Genomic DNA, 11,431 nt, shown 5'->3' with positions numbered 1-11,431 from the left:
ACTTTTCTCACTGGAGATGTCCTTCCTGTGATGTTTTAGTGCTGTTTAACAAATTGCACCAACATTCAGAAGATTAGAACCACCGTTTTATTTCATGGATGAATGCTGCAGGTCAGAAATAAGAACATGGATCAGTGGACTGTTGGTGGGTCCCTGCTCCATGACATCTGGAGCTTCAGATAAAAGGACATCAAAGCTGAAGTGGACCTGGAGGCTGGGAATGAGATCAGTGGGAGACACGGTCACACATGCATCTGGTGGTTGACGTGGGCCTGGCTGGGACTTTGGCTGGAATTGTTGGTCAGGGCATTTGTCAGGATTCATCCTGCAGCCTGGACTTCCTCACATTATGACAGCCTACACTTGTTTCACAGTGGCTCAGGGCTCCAGAGATACGTGTCCTGGCTGACGAGGCAGAGAAGGTATGCTCTACCTTTCCTGACCCAGAAGTCAAGCAAGGTCCTTTCTACCTTGTTCTTTTGGTTATGAAGAATCACAAACCCTATTACCAGGCTCTTCTCATAACACCACTGAAACCATCCTGATTTGGATGAACTTGGACTATTGTGATGGAATCTTTTAGTATTTAATTGTTTTTAATTTCCATGTGCCCTCCTTGCATCTTCCTTTTCCCTTGGGTTCCATGATATCATTCTGTCTTGGTTTTCTTCATATTACTCACTGTTTTCTCCTTTTAATCTCTTTTATGATCAAACCCCCCATCCTTTTCACACCACCCGTTTAGTGTTGATGATCCTCAGGGCTTCATTTTTAATTCTTGCTTTTTCTATAAACCTTTTAAAACTTGAATTTTCTTCTTCCTAGAACCCCTTGACTGATAAGCTGGTTTCACATGTTTACTTCCATAACCACCATTACATGTAGTCTTAACTTAAAAATTGTACACTAAACCCAGATTAATATTTTTACCTGCCATTTTGATATTTGCCCAAGTCTTGCCTCTAACTGCATGTGTCAGAACCTGAACCCACTAGCTTCTGCCTCTGCCCCAAATCTGTGTATCATCTTCACTTCCTGTCTCAAGGATCCATCAACAGACCTCCTGTTAGAAATCCAGAATTCATCATTTGTCCTCTGTCCCTGTCCACATACACCCATGGATCTATAAATCCTGTGTTTTCTTTTCTAAATATTTCTGGCATCTGTCATTGTTTTAATGCCTACTGCCCAAGATCAGACTTTCAGTATTTATCAATAGCTTTCTAACTGCTCTCCTCACTTTACCTTCTCCAACTATCCTAACTGCCAGAATAATCTTTCTATATGCAAATCTGACTTTGTGCCCTCTGTAGTGTCAAATGTTTAAATGCCTCCCCTTTGTGGAGTGGGATTAAATACTTGCTGTAGTGAAGTCAAGCAAAGTTCTATTTAATTTAATGCATTTATGAATGGATTCATTGTGGCAGAAGGATGACTAGGGGTAAGCTTTGCAGTAACATAATTATGTCCTGATTTGTTGTCATAGACAATGGCCTTAGTTTTTCCACCCATATCTACACCCTTTTGAGGCAAGAGAGTCAATATCTCCACTTCTTGAATCTGGGCTGGTCTTGCAACTTGCTTTAGCCAATAGGATAATAGAAACGATATTTAAATCCTGAGTCTGGGTCCCAAGAGGACATACAGGTGTCTATGAGATTTTCACCTGGACCTTTGTTGCCTTCTAAGAACAAATGTAGGCTAGTCCACTGAGGGATGAAAGACCGTGTCTTTTCAGCTGAGATCATCCTGAACCCACCAGTTCTACACCTGTCTGCAAGATGACCACAAACAGCATGAGCAAGTCCGGATCTGATCAGTGAGGCCCAGTTCAGGTCAGCAGAACCATGGGACTTGGTTCTGAGAAATTAAAAATGATTACTCCTTTAAACCACTAAGGTGTGAGCTGGTTTGTTATGCAGAATTATGTGGTAATAGCAACTTTTTGTCCCTACAATATCAGTATTGCCATGAGCTTGAGCTTTTCCAACATTTAATCTCAAACATGTGACTTTCCAACCTCCTACTTTCCTTGTGTTATACTCCCCTGCTACAATGTATCTTTGATCCAAGGCCTCTAAACCAGAAATTACACTACTTTGTTTTTATCCATCTGTCCCATCCCATATTTTCTCAGGGACATGCTTATTTTATGATCCATCCTTAAAATGTTTCCTGAGCCAAAGCTTCCCCATCCTCTTTTCTCCCTCTGGTAATTTTCTGACAAACCCTCAGCCTAAGCCTAACTCAGCTACTCATGTTCTCTTCGTCTATAACCAAATAGCAGAATATGGCAAAAGAAAGTTATGCAGTTGCCCTGACTTTACCTCAGTTAATGATGACACCTGTCATGTGGGGCCCAGCGTTAGCACTGCTGCACTGCTCTGTGGACTTACTCTCCTCTTCCTCTGGGTGACTACTTCATGCCTACGCTGCTGACCCTCAATTGATGACCTTCTTCACACTTCACTGAGAAAATAGAAGGTACTATATTAAAGCATCCACATTATTGCTCTATGAATTCTAAGTTTCATTTGCATTTTCTTTCCTCCTGTCACAATGGAGAAAAGTCTCTCTCCTACCAAAGGCCACCAGGGAACAGAGTCTCATGTGTCCTTTCCTACTCAAGACTTTGACCTTTAGTATGCCCTCTTTCATGTTCTATCAATTTCTCTTTGTCTACTCCTTTGTTTCCAGTAGGTTACTAATACAGGTATGCATTGCATAACGATGCCTCATTCAAGGACAGACCACATATAGGACAGAGGTTGTAATGGTTATAGTGGAGTCTCATAGATTATAATGTTGCTAGTGACATCATAGGTTTGTGTGAGTGCACCATGACTTTCATTGGTTCTTTTTTGTCTCATCTCTAAATACAAGAATTCTCTACATTCCAATCTAAAACCTTATCTCTTAGCTACATACACACTTGCCCCTTGTTGATCTCAACTACTTACATTGACCATGATTAATGTCTCCATATTTTCCTTGTAATATCTAGATTTATATACCACAGTTCCCTTTTAATATCTTTACTTGAATATGGTCATCCTAAACTTAACAAGTTCACAACTGAACCACTTGTGTCACTACTAGGATCTTAGTGTTTGTTATTTCAATTAAGTGGTTCAGAGTCTAGTGGAAAAAGATGACAATCAACATTTATGCAACAGTATTAGTACTTTAATAGAGTTAGACACATGATATTATATGCATTTAAAGAAGAGGCATTTTATACAGGTAAATACAAAGGGGCATAGAATTCAATAAAATGTGGGTGACATTGACCTATGTCAATTTGAAACTGGAAAAACCTGTGTTTGTGCTGCCTGTCACCTACCAGACCCAATAAGCAGAGACAGGGATTCAATCTTTATGGACACTTTATTCAGATGGCCAGTGATCTGAGAAGTCAGAGGGTTTATACCCTAACAGACAGTTAAATTCCATTTTAAACCAACCCTTTTTATAAGGAGAAGAAAAGTGTAGGTAAGGGGTTTGGTATTCAGGGAAAAAGTTAATCAGATGAAAGCTGCAGCATTCTTTCATCTGTGTCTTGGCCAGTGGTCTTTATCTGTCTCCTGGGTGTTAGGCATCTCACCCTAGAGTACAATGTCTCAGACACCAGCTTGATTGCTTGAGTTCTCCTGAGGCACAAAAGTAGAATAATTTATGATCTCCTGGAGTCAAGGTTGGTCATACTTTCAGTTCCTGAAACAATAGCTTTTTACATACATCGATTACTCAGCTTATTAGCTATTACTTAAAACTAAAATTTTTCCAACATTTGAGTCCCCTATCAAATTCTGAATAGAATCATTAAGATGCATCCTATGACTCCACTCTTATTGTTTTCCCTCTACCACTAATTGACCTGTCCCAGATAAGGGCAGCTTTTGAGCCTATATCCTGGAATGAAGATGACCTGGTACAGAGTCAAAGCTGAACAGCAAAGAGCATGCACCATGAGCAAGAAATAAGCTTTTGTTGTAAAGCAAGTGGTGGCTTATGGAAATGATTGTACTCATCTCCCAATTCTGCATGAAATGATGCCGCCTTAGTGACTCAAAACTGGCCAAGGTGGGAGTACTTACTACAGAAATTTCCAAATTCTACAAATCAGGGCTTTTATCCCTGGAGAGCTTGTTAAAAATGTATCAATACTCCAATGTTTAAAGTCACTAATATTTGGCTTTGGCATCAGACAACTTAGCCTAAGCTGTCTGATACACTATTTGCAAGCAATTTACAACCTGTGGTAGGTGTTGATGGGCTCAAATAGAACAACATTATAGTAAGTGCTCCATTAAAGAAAGAATAAAACTTTATGGGAGTCAGGAGCTGTGAAGGGTCTGAGATTTTTACCCTGCTCGCCTGATCACAAGTTAGCCTGCTAGTTTCAAGGATACTGGCAGAAGACATGATACTCCTAGATCAGAGACAAACAATTTTATTACAGCACAAAAAGCAACAGAGGCTTTCATGTTCATGTCTATTGCCCTTGTCCCTAAAGTCACAAAGGGATTGAAGTGGCCCAGACAAAGGCTGCACCTGCCATGAATCTGTGTCACTTCTGGGAACTTCAAGCTTAGAACACTTGAATCTTTCTTAATGCACTGCAAGCAGAATCCCACATTTTCCCTGAAGAAACTCATTATCTTTATTATATTTGACGGTAAAAAAAACCCCACCTTCTATTGTTGGAAGAGGCACCCTCTCTATCTTCCAAAGCTGTTTGCTATACAAACATTCTTGAAAAGTGTCTCTGCTCACAAGTGAAGAAATTTAAGAGACCCCTATAGAATTATCTCTGCAATGGGTACAGTTTTTTAAATTTAAATTTAAAAATTTTTTTATTGTTGTTCAAGTGCAGTTGTCTCCATTTTCCCCCAACCACTCTCTCCCTCCCTACTGAAACACCCCCTCCCACTCTCAATCCTACCCCTTTTTGGCTTTGTCCATGTGTCCTTTATACATGTCCCTTGACGACCCTTCACCTTCTTTCCCTCATTATCCTCCTTCCCCCTCCCCTCTGGTTACTGTCAGTTTGTTCTTTATATCAATGTCTCTGGTTATATTTTGCTTTCTTATTTGTTTTGTTGATCAGGTTCCACCTATAGATGAGATCATATGATATTTGTCTTTCACCACCTGGCTTATCTCACTTAGCATCATTTTTGAAGAGCATCCATCCACCTTTGACAGTAAGGCTTCCATGGTTTCCCATTTTACCATCTACTTAGAGTTTTTCCTGAAGGGTGACACATGGTAGGGTTTTTTCCTCCCCCTCTTTTCTTAGCTTTTTGTGTCCTAGATCTTTGGACTTAAGCAATTATAGAACTTAGTGGAAGAATTTAATAGTGGGTGTTGGTTTTGTTGTTCCTCTGAGTGACAGTGTAAACAGGGAAAAGTGCAACCTGAGGCTCTGCAAGTCAACCCTCCTGGAGGAACATCCCAGGCTTTTTACTCAGCAGCCCTTTAGCTTTAGACAGGTTACGTAAGACAATGAATGCATAGGGAAACAGTCTTTGTGCAGCTTTAACACAGATATTCTTCATTCCTGTGAGTTCCTGAGATTTCAGTACTTGCCTTGGGCTTCTCCTCTTAGAATCAATGTGGAGATAGAAGATTTAGTCTAGAATGAAAGATATTGCTTATCTTTAAGTTTTCAAGTGAAAAGTTAAAATTTCTAACAGAATCAGTAACCTGAATGCCTGAAGATCAAGCTAGAGAAATCACGCTTGAGCAGTGGAGGTCTTTGAGCACCAGAGGCAAGTGTGGGGTTGGGCCCATCCTTATCTCACTCCCACAGTCCTGCCTCCTCACCTGGAGAGAAGATGATATCAAGAGAAAGGTTGCAAGTTTGCACCAATTGATATTAAATTCTGAGTTTACTTTTTTAAAGTGCCTGAAATCACTTTGGATAAGTTTATCTTTTTCTTCAATTAGTGGATATAGGCACTCATGAATTAATTTGTGTTCAGTTCTAGAGAAATGAAGGAAGTTTTAGAGTGGCTGAGAGCTTTTGGTCTCTTAATTTCAAATCTTCTACCTGTGTGAGGGGATTAGCACGCTGACCCACAGAATGTATTCAATTGGCATTATTTATTGTTACTAACAGTATTATATGCATACATTTACAAAAGCAACTTGGAAGTGTTTGAAATCTGTCTCAGGTGTACCATGCTTAGAGCTTTTCTTCTTTTCAGTTGCTTCAGATCTTTTACTCCCTTATTTAGTAACTAATTCTTTCTAAAGTGTTAATTGATAGATTTGCTGTTCCTAGTAATGTTTTCAGTTGCATAAGACAACCAAATAAAAAAGTCCTTCAGGACCCAGAAAGAATGCACAATAATGGGGTGCAAATTCTGAGATCAAATGTGGAGATATGGTAGAGGAGAGGGCCCCCTTCTATCAAATTATACATCAGAAGTGTCTGCTGCCTTTATTTTTTCCAAGCTACACAGTTTAGCGTCAGATTCTCAAAATGCTAACTCAGAGGAGAACATGATAGTGGAAATTCATGCATCTCCTGGCAGATTTTAAGAGGAATTATTTTGGCCAAGTTTTCAAATTCTTTTTGTATTTTTGGTGTTGATCTTTTTCAACAGTGAATAACAATAGACAAAAAGATATTACTTGTATGTTTTATTATTGGTGTGTTCTTATCTTGAGATTTGTCTGATCAGACACACTGATGCTTATGTTGGCTGCATGGGAAACCATATAAATAATTTGTTCTAGTATGCTGGTCAGCAGAATGCTTGGTCTGCCACCATTCCAAAAGAGGGTCATGACTTACTCAGTGTAGTTAAATGTTAATTTTTAGACGATATCTTTAAAAAAACCCTATAATGTCTGAAAATCAGTTTTGGCTAACAACTTATTATTAATGCATTTTCCCCCATTAACTCATTTGTTGTTTCCTACATCTCTATGGGAAGATATATAAAAATGTACCTGAATTTTTATAGATATCATCTTTTAAAAATTATTTTATTCCAAATACCATATGATCTCACCTTTAACAGGAACCTAATCAACAAAACAAACAAACAAGCAAAATATAACCAAAGACACTGAAATAGAGAACAAGCTGACAGTGACCAGAAGAGAGAGGGGAGAAATTTCAAGGGAAAAGGGGAAGGGTTTACAGGAACAAGTATAAAGGACACATGGACAAAAACAAGGGGGGTGGTGTAGAAACAGGAGAGAGGTGGGGAGGGCTACGGGGGTGGGCTGGGATGGCAGTAAAAGGCAGAAAACTGTATTTGAACAACAATTAAAATTAAAAAAATGTTTTTATTCTATTGGCCAGAAAAAGTTGATTTCTGATCAAGCCTTCACAGATACATTTTAATGTTTTCTCCTTTCTCTAGAGGAATTTTTATTATAATGAACTTGAATGTGCTTTCAATTTTATTCCATTTAGTTTGAAATAATCACTTGATATTTAAAGTTATCATTGTACACTTTCCTCTCTGATGTGTCTAGAAATATATTCTCCAAGTTCCACATAAAGATAAACCTTGGTAAAACGATCAGTGAAAAAGTTGCACACATCTTTTTTTTGGTAAAGAAAGTGGCTGCCTTTACTTTTCCCATTTTGACAAGAATTTAAATGAAAAAAAAGACAAATAACCTGGTGGTGGGAGGTCTTAAGGTCACATATATAAATTTAGAAATCACTAAAGCACTTTTTAAACGTATGCTTCCATTAAGATAGCACTGCTCTCACTTTCCATTAATAGCCAGTCAGCTAATTATTCATTATCTTTACTTTATTCACATTCCCTGCCCCTCCTACTCATTTTTAGTTCCCATCACTTCTCTAAAACTGCTTTTGGCCAGATCATATCAGCAATTAGTATTTGCATTTGGCAATGTTAGAAAGTTCCTTCTAGTTATGGAAATAGTAATATTGTTGTTCTTCCAACCTTTTCACTAATCTTTTCTGGTATGATTTTAAGTCTATTCTTCCTGTTGCCCACTTCTTCTTCTGCCTTCTTTTCTGTTCAGATTGCATGCTTTTCCTGGGTGATAGAATCCACTCTTTTTTTTAAAAAAAAAATTTTAATCATTGTTCAAGTACAGTTTTCTCCCTTTTACTCCCAAACATCTTTTTTTTAAAGAATTAGATCATTTATATACATATACTATCTAAATATCCAGTGTCTGGCATATGGTAGGTAACAGGCACATTTTTAACTTATAACTGCACAGAACTTATGCTTAAAAAGCACTTTTGAGGCCCTGGCTGGCGTAGCTCAGTGGATTGAGCATGGGCTGTGAACCAAAGTGTCACAGGTTCGATTCTCAGTCAGGGTACATGCCTGGGTTGCTGGCCATAACCCCCAGCAACTGCACATTGATGTTTCTCTCTCTCTCTATCTCCCTCTTTTCTCTCTCTAAAAATAAATAAATAAAATCTTTTTTTTTAAAAAAAGCACTTTTGACACACCCAAGCCATTTCCAGTAGCTTTTCCATGCAAATGACCTCTCTAGCCTCATCCTTTGGACTTTCCTAAAATCTCTCAAACAAGCAGCATCTGGCCTCTGTATACCCCTTTTGGAAAGTGGCCCCAGGCCCAGAACTAATGGCAGCTGTATTTGGTTTGCAGGTTAGCCTTTCCTGGGTGCCTCCAAACCCAGCACAAGTAACAGCTACATGCAGCTCACTCTGTAGCTTATGTGGGGTGGTCTTAGGCAGGGCAGAGGTGGTGGCTGACCTTTTACATTTTAGGAGGCCCAAGAGCCAGTGTACCTTGTGGATAGCTTCAGACCATACTGGGTTACAACCCTACTGTCTCCACAAGTAACACATTCAAGTAGTGGACTCAGTGAGCACCAAAGCTGCACTGAAGCAAGTCCAGCTCCATAGGGTTAGTACCTGTACAGCAGCTCCTCTGCTATAGTTGCAGCTGATCCTCATAGGTGATCAGTCTGGGAGGCAATTCCTCCCAGAGATATAACAACAATAAAGGCTCAACTGCAACAGGACAGTGTACACAACCTAAATAGGGGCACACCTAGAGCACCCAACTAGGGTGACTGCAGAGGCTGTGCCATGGGGCCCTACAGGACACTTGCTACACAGGGCCATCCTACCAAATCCAGGAGATGTAGCAACACTACCTAATACATAGAAACAAACACAAGGAAGCAGCTAAAATAGAGAGACAAAGAAACATGCCCCAAATGAAAGAACAGGAGAAATCTCCAGGGGGAAAAAAAACACAACTAAATGAAATGGAGACAAGCAAACTACCAGCTACAGAGTTCAAAACAATGATTATGAGGAAGCTCAAGGAACTTAGTGAGAACTTCAACAGCATAAAAAAGGACACAGAAACCATAAAAAAGAATTGGTCAGAAATGAGGGATACACTAACTGAAATGAAGAATAAATTACAGGGAATCAGCAGTAAGAGTAGATGAATTAGGGAGTCACATCAGTGATTTGGAATATAAGGAAGCAGAAAACAGCCAATCAGAATAATAAAAATAAAAAAGAATCTTAAAAAAATGAGGTTAGTGTAAGAAGCCTCTGTGACAACTTCAGGTGAAACAATATTTGCATCATGAGGTGTGGAAAGAGAAGAGACAGAGCAAGAAATAGAAAACTTATTTGAAAAAATAATGATGGAAAACTTTCCTAACCTGGTGAAGGAAATAAACATACAAGTCCAGGATGTGTAGAGAGTCATGAACAAGATGAACTCAAAGAGGCCCACAACAACACATATTAGAATTAAAATGCCAAAGGTTAAAGACAAAGAGAATCTTAAAAGGAGCAAGAGAAATGTTAGTTACCAACAGGGGAGGTCCCATAAGACTATTAGCTTATTTCTCAATAGAATCTTCGAAGGCCAGAGGGATTGGCAGGTGATATTTAAAAGAGGAAAAGAAAGGACCTATATCCAAGATTTCCCAGAGAAGCTATCATTCAGAATCGAAGGACAGATAGTTTCCCAGACAAGAAAAAGCTAAAGTAGCTAATTACTACCAAACCAATATTATAAGAAATGTTAAAGGGTCTCTTTTAAGAAGAAGATAAAAAAATATGAATAATAAACAGCCATAATAAAGAATGAAATCTTATCATTTGCAAGATGGATGTACCTAAATGATATTATGTTCAGTGAAATAAGTCAGAAGAAGACAAATACCGTATGATTTCACTTACATGTGGAATCTAAATAACAATATAAATGGACAAACAGAACAAACAAAAACAGACTCACAGATACAGGGAACAGATTGATGACTGGCAGGTGGGAAGGGGTTTAGGGGATGGGGTGAAAATGTTGAAGGGGGACTTCTGGCTAAGATGGAGGTGTAGGTAGACACACTATGCCTCCTCACACAACCAAAATAAGGACAACAAAAGTTTAAAAACAAAAAAACAACCAGTACTGACAGAAAATTGAACTGTTTGGAAGTCTGACAACCAAGGAGTTAAAAATAGACATATTCATTCAGACTGTTACAGAACAACAAGGGCAGAGGCTGGGATGATATACTATTACTGAAAGAATCCCCTAGGTTCGTTATGTCCGCCGACTATAGGAAGGATGTCTCTCAATGCCAGAGATTCATGAAAAGGAAAGGAAATGTTTATTTAATGCTATACAAACTTAAAGTAGTGACCTAATGTCTTCATCAAAATCCTAAAGTCCCTTAAAATACCCACAACCAGACACAGTCCTTCCTTCCCCCCTTGCCCAGTCCAGAGTACCATGTCTCAGGAAAGGAAATAGAAGTCCATGGCTCAGGCAGTCCCTGGTTCTTCCCAGTACTCCGTGCTAGGCTGGTAGGACTCCCTCGGTTCCCAGCACCCTCAGCTGTGTCACTGGGATCTCTGCTAAAGCTGGGTGGTGGTTCCCTCTTCTAAAGCTGCCGGGGTTCCCACTGTGGCAAAGTCACGTGGTCCTCTCTCCACTGCTCCAGCTGTGTGGTCCTCTCTCATAGGGCTGTAGGAGTCTCCACTCTGCCAAAGCCACATGGTTCTCTCCACTCAGGGCCACGGAGGTGGGGGTCACCACTCTGCCAAAGCTGAGTGGCGGTTCTCTGCTAAAGCCACATGGTGATTCTCGCAGGGCTGCGGGAGTCCCCACTCTGCTAAAGCCACGTGGTTCTCAATAATGGCTGCCTCGTCTGGGTTTAAATCCCCGTGCCAGTCTTCCTCTGCAGCTCCATTCCCGACTCCTCCTACAATTGGCCTCACAGGCCAGTACTCATATCCTTCCAGCTTTACTGGACTGCCATCATGAGTCTGGGCAGGTGTTGCCCCATGTTACAGAGCCAATCATCTCCAAGCTCCCACACAGGTGCAGTAACTCAGGGGACCTGCCCCCCCCCCCCCGCCCCAGTTACGTCTTGGTGGGGAAGTTAATTCCATTCCCCTGGCTCAGAGCATGGCCATAGC

Source organism: Phyllostomus hastatus, unplaced genomic scaffold (assembly GCF_019186645.2).
Source record: "Phyllostomus hastatus isolate PE091 unplaced genomic scaffold, TTU_PhHast_1.1 phas_contig_65, whole genome shotgun sequence".
NCBI lineage: Eukaryota > Metazoa > Chordata > Mammalia > Chiroptera > Phyllostomidae > Phyllostomus > Phyllostomus hastatus.
The sequence above is the reverse complement of the archived record's forward strand: the minus strand, read 5'-3'. Positions refer to the sequence as shown.